The sequence below is a fragment of the Chaetura pelagica genome, unplaced genomic scaffold, assembly GCF_000747805.2.
Source record: "Chaetura pelagica isolate M959 unplaced genomic scaffold, ChaPel_1.0 scaffold83, whole genome shotgun sequence".
Classification (NCBI taxonomy): domain Eukaryota; kingdom Metazoa; phylum Chordata; class Aves; order Apodiformes; family Apodidae; genus Chaetura; species Chaetura pelagica.
Window position 1 is genome coordinate 1,550,351 of NW_009952893.1, and position 6,350 is coordinate 1,556,700.

Here is a 6,350-nt window from a genome sequence, read left to right on the forward strand (position 1 = left end):
GGTGGGGGGAAACAACAAGTTAAAAATATCAAGCCATGGATGCTGCTAGGTACCTAGATGCTTGTCTATCAGCAGCATGGAGGAAAACATATACCGTCCTGAGACAGCTACCGCAGAATGTGGAGGGGTTGAGATAATGGCACAGCAGACCTGGCACTGTCCAGCTGAAACACTCACTACCACAACTGTCCCCTTGCTGGGAGTGATCCCCCCAACCCATCAGTGGGTATTGCTGAGAGCTCTGTAGCACCAAATGGTGGCTTCTTAACACTGGGATTGCAATAATAGTGCATTTGAACACTCAAGTGAATGTAATTTCCATTATTAGACCTTTTTCTCATTCCCTGTAACTTTCTTAAATTAATTCTAGGTTTCCTTGCTCCAGCTTTCCTCATGAGTGACTTCTTGGTGTTTAAAGGGGTGGGGGAAGGAAAAATGCAGCAATGCAGCCAGAAATTCAGTCTCCTTTTTGATTCTTATGGAGGGATTTAACCAAATGCAACAATTTGACCTGAATATTCCAAACAAAACCAAACAGATTTTTTTTCAGCCATAGCACAACCTCACAGATCTCTGTGGAACCATCCAAGTTCTAAGGAAACCCAAGCAATTCTTTCTGTATAGACATCATAAAACTGGATAAATAGGCTGGGGAGTAGCTAGCATACAGCTGTGCACATATTCAGCTTCTCTTTGTTGTTTTTTTTCCTCATCTTCTTCTCCTGTAGTGTCTCCAAGCCTGATGAACTGCACTTAAATACATAGGTGTAAGCTCCATGGAAATGTCGAGGGCAAGTGGATTAAAGGATGCAAAACCTCTCAATAGCATGGTAGAAGATACTTGCTGTAAATACAGCCAAAGAAATTAAAACAGGCTGCTAGAATCTTAGGTCCTTTTTTGTCACTGTTGGGTCTTAATAATTGTTGTTTATCAAATGTTACTTTGTTGTATTATTAGTTGAATTTGCTGATAAGGAAATTGATGTTTATAACCTGCTTTACCAGGCTGGGACTGGGATAAGAATGTCAATATGACATTGCCTTAAAAAAGTGGAAGTAAAAACAATGGGGAAAAACATAGGGTGGAAAGGGAAATGATGCTGTTGAAAATTTGAGACCAGAGACACAGGGAGAAAAAGGAGTTTGAGCCTGCTGCCCAACAGGACTGCAGCATCTCAGCAAAGTGTGTTTCTCCTCATGGAACACCAAGTATTTTTAATGTATTGGAGCCTACCTATAGCTCCTGCCTGCACAGTCTGCAGTCAAGCAAAGCCTAGAAAAAGTACACATTGCATGAAGCACAACAGGATGTGAAGCTAGGTTGATAATTTTCAGAGAATGCAAAAGATCAAGCCAAATTCTGCAGCTCACTGTTCATTTTAGCTGAGAGATTAAAATACTAGCAAAAAAAAAAAGAAAAAGATGGAGCAGATGCAGTATCTCCATGGGGCTTCTTCTCACAGCCACCTTCCTGTTCCTGCTTTGTGCTTTCGTGTCCTCTGGAGTGTCACGGCAGTCCCAGTTACTAAAAAGGCACATGGCAGCATGGCAGCATGCTGGAGTGGGTGCCCATGGAGGGCAGCACGGAGGATGGATGCAACTGGAGGCAATTCAGAGAGACACGTCTGTCTTCCTTGGAGGACACAGGACTGCCCCACTTTGGGACAAGGAGCCATCTGCTCTTGGATGCAGAAACTCCCAGTTTTCTGGTGCAAGATGACCTCCAGGCTCCTCCTGGAGAGGCAGAGGAGGGGTCCTGTCTGGGCTGGGCCCTGCAGGCTGGGGACCAAGCAGAAGAGGAGGGAAAGGTTTGGTGGTCAGCACTGCATCCCACGACCATGGCACCCAACCTGCCATTTTGCAGGGATCTGTGGTCACATCCTGATGAACAGAGAATTATTGTCACAACATGGCCAGTTACCTTCCCCAGCAATTGGATGTCCTTCTGTGCAGGGGGAGAACGCCAGGCAGGCCAGGGACACTGAGCTGTTCCTCTTATATGAATTGAACAACATCTGGAAAAAAACGCTTAGCAACACAAGAAATAATTAAAGATTAATTTCACTCCAAATAAGACCATTTCATTTCGTTGCACCTTTTAAAGTCTGTAAACATAAATAATTTCCAAAGTGAAACATTATTTTAAAATACGGAATTGAGTATTTTAATTTTGCAAATTGTAGGTGTTTTAATTTGAAAACTCCAAATGAAATACTGGAGTATTTTTTTAATTGCCAAAACTATTCACTGGGAACATGGTGAACTTGGCAAAAAGTTTCAACTGCCTTAGAGTTGCATTTTTCTTCCAAAATCAATTACTCCCTTGAAAAAATCCTGTCCCACCACTAAACAAGAGCACAGCCTTGGTCCTTCAGAATGCACAAAGCCCATATTTCCATTCATTGCTCCCTAATGTGCATTAAAAATTGCACATAAGATATAATTAGTGAGCTGCATAGTGGGAAGGAGAGGAACGATGAGGTGTATCCTCTAAGCTGTGTCCACATCAGTCTCTGGCTTCCTGGGCAAAATTCTTGCCCAGCTGAAATCAACAGCAAAACTCTCAGTAGCATCAAGAGTTTCAGGGGCTAGTGGGTTTTTCCAGCCCAGAATCTGCTTTAAAACACTCCTTTTTAACAGGAAAATTTGGATCTACTGTGAAAGAAAACCCAGAACACAACACCCTGATGCTCCTTAGTTAGGAAATGTATTTTGGAGGCTGTGGTGGTGATGCTGCCACAGTGCACGCAGGGACTGTCAGTCCACAGACACCAGCTGCTGTGGTGCTGAGCAGCTGACAGCACCACGCGGCTCCAGCACATGCACACAAGTGTGCACTCACATATGCACCGCCCCACACACACAGCCCCCTTCCCTCCTGCCTCTCTCACCACACACACAACAAAGAAACCCCGTGCCATCTCTGGCCTCTGTAGCATCATGCTGGCCTCACCGTGCAGCTCCCATGTGAAACTCCGTGTATCTTAAAGTCATTCTGTTACGTCCTTCTTTATTCCTGATCAATTATTTGCTCTTCTGTCTATACAATGGCCATTCTCTTATAAATGCTGTTTTTCTCTCTCACCAATTTTCCCTTGTTTTGTTGGGGTTTTTTTGGGAGGGGGCAGGGTCAGAAGGTGCTCATTAACCCTTCACATAACAGGGTCCATGGCGCACAACGCCACCCTGCAAAGGTGGAGCTGGGAGGAGGAGGAGGGGGAGTGAGGAAGATGACACAACAAACACGAGGCCTTGCAGCAGCCCGTTCCAGACACAACATCTGCAGAATGAGGCCGTTTTTCTGTAACTCTAATCTCATAATTCATTGTTAGTATGGTGTTGGTTACAGTAGCTGAAAGGGGGGGATAACAGCAGGTCAATTTGGCACAGAAGCACGTTTGAATCTGCAATGAGGGACTAGCCCACCTTCTGATAAGCTGCTGAACTGTGGCCAGAAATAGAGAAACTAAGCAGGAAAGTAGCTTAGAAGGAAAACCAAACCCCTTTACAATTAAATAAACTCACTAGAAAGACTTACTACTTCAAATCCGAGGGGACAGCATGTGTTTGGTGAGCACCGGGGTGTGATGCTACAGCCTCTTTCTTGTCGCTGCTGCTGTGCATTTACTTTTTGGGCTCCTGTGCAAGCAGGCTGCTGGCTTGGCTCCCCAGCACTAGCCCAGCCGGTGCCGCGACACTATCTGGCTCCTTGGTGCCTTGGAGCCTTTTGTTACTATTATTTATTTTTTTTCTCACTGCAAGGGAAAAAGAACCCTACCTCTTTTTTCCTGCCCATGATGTCAAAGGCTGCCGGCGCGGGCGGTTGTGCGAGGGGTGCGTTGGTTAATGTTAGTGGCTGATTACTGAACTTCTCGTTTGGAACCGCAGAAACCTAGCATGTCAGCCTAAATTAGCTGACAGCAAGGGAGTGTCCTTCTCGGTTTGCAGGCCACAGCACATCTGCTCTTTGAAGAAAGAGAATGAGCAAAATAGGGTTGGGTGGTTGTTGGTGGGGTGGTGTTGTGTTGGGTTGGTGGTGTGTTGTTGTTTGTTTTTTTTGCCTCCCCTCAGCCTCCCATTTGTGTGTGTGTTCATAAATATCCTGATGAGAGGCTGCCTCTGTGGTTGGCCTGTGGGAAGAGGGGGGGGAAGGCGGGTGGATAAAGAGCAATTCTCCGCCTGCCTGCGTGGGGGACACCCTTCCTCCCCTGCCTGCCACCTCCTCTTCCTCCCCCTCCCTTCGCTGTTTGACCTTGAGTTCGTTCCCTGCTCCCTCTCCCCTCCCCCCCCAGCCTGCCTGCATCTGGCATCCGAAGGTAGGCTGGTGCAGCTAGGGGGCTGAAAATTCCCCTCCCCACGTGCCCTAACCTCTGCTGCTCCAGGCGATGTGTACCATGGGTGCTTGAGCTGGGGGTTCCCCGGAGATGTCTGCACTGGAGGTTCCCTGTTGACGGGGTCCCCCCAGCCCAGGCAGCCTGCTGGGAGCAGCAGCCCCCTCAGCTCCCCAGCACGAGTGTCCCCTGCTCAACAACCCTAATCCGGTTTGTCTTTTTCCAGCAGGCTACTGGGGAACAATGGGCAGCCTTGTGCTGGCTGAGGCTGCCCGTCCCTGTCCTTTGCAGCTGGCGCGTCCACCGGTGCTAAGCTCCAGTGAGCAGGATCAGCTGAAACCCTTCATTCCCCTTCACCCTCTTTCAAGGGCTTGCCTCTCCGCTGGGGCTGCTATCGGTTACACGAAACATTTGGTTTGCAATGGGCTGTTTGTGCTGGAAGGCACAGGGCTCTTCCAGTGATCCTCAGCAGAAAAAGATTGCCCCTGTGTTAGTTTACAACAGTTTCACCCACGCTGGAAGAAAAAAAAAAAAGTACAATGGAGACAGATCGTGCACAATGACAGGCGGCCGGTGGCTCCAGGGGATCCATAATTTATGATGTTTTTCTTACCAATCCGGTTTTGGATTTCACAAGCAGGCCCGTTTCCTTCCCATTTGTTGCTTCCTTCCGTCCTCATTTTGAGAAATTAAACTCTGGGCTTCGAAACGAGCGAGAGTGGCAGCTCTCCTGGGGTGGCTGTGTTTGTATGGGGCAGGTGGGAGTTCCCCAGCCTCATCTCGCTGCTCTGAATTTACTACAGAGAAAAGAGAATGCCCTGACAAACGCCCCGCTGCATCTCAGCTTCCTGATGAGCGGCGGGGGCAGCCCACTCGCTGCTGCCCTGAACTGCATTCAGTTCACCGGGTCACCCGGTAAAAGCAGGGCTACCAGGTCTCCCAGCAATTGGCTGATTACAGGTAGGGAGGTTAATACTGGCTTTTAAGGATTGGTCTTAAGGTATAAAGATAAATAAGATAAATAAGAATCAAAACTTAATCTGCTCTATGGTCCGTAATCTGGCCGTTGCTCCCTTGCCAGAAATAGATGCACCAGGGCACGATGCTGGTGGTCAGATGCCACCTCTGCAATGAGCTGGGGTGCCATCAGTCACATCCAGGCATGGGGGCAAGGAGCTGTGTGCTTTTGCCTACTGAGCCAAGTCTGAAATGCAAACCTGAGGAACTCCCTAGTCTTGGAACTGTAGCTGGATTTTGGCTGAAGCCCATACTTGCTGCAAGCCACTGGTCCTGCCAGCTCTGTGGCAACTGGGAGGCCACCTGCCCAGAGGTGAGGAAAGGACCAGTCCCATTACCCTCCATCCCGCACAAGGCTTCTCAGCGAGGGGTGTGGGGCTCCATGCCCCCAGCCCTGCACCACAGCCGCCCACCCTGCTGCAGATGGCTGGGTCGTCTGGGTGGTTTTCAAATGACCAAGTAAGGTTAAAACCACAGTCACTGTGGTTACTGGCGGCTGTGATTAGTCACACAGTAAGTGATCCAATTATAGCAACCCCCTTCCCGCAGCACCCCCCACTTCATCTGTTTAAAAGGAAAAGCCCAGGCCTCCCTTAACTCAATTTCAGCACTGGTTTATATTCTAAAGAAAAAGGAGCCTGAAGTTGGAAAGGGAGAAGTGGGGGGCCAGGGAGGCACTAGTGAGGTTTTATTTTTAAAACCTGCCATGGCTCACAGTGCTGGGAAGCCCTGCTTACCCCCACACTGGTGCCTTTGGTGAGGCATGGGGAGAATTGAGGCAGCTTTTGGGGAGGCAGGGGCCCCCTCAGCCGGGGGGTTAGAGAATGCTCATGTGGTGCCCACTGCACGGCCTCACCTGGTCAGTTCACCTCCTGCCTCTGTGGGTTGCTGACCCTGAGGCTGCTCTCCTGCTGCTTCCCACCTGGACCGCTGTACAGCTCAGCTACCTTTATATTTTTTTCTAAAAAAAAGAAAAATAGAAGAAAGGATTTCAAGCGATTT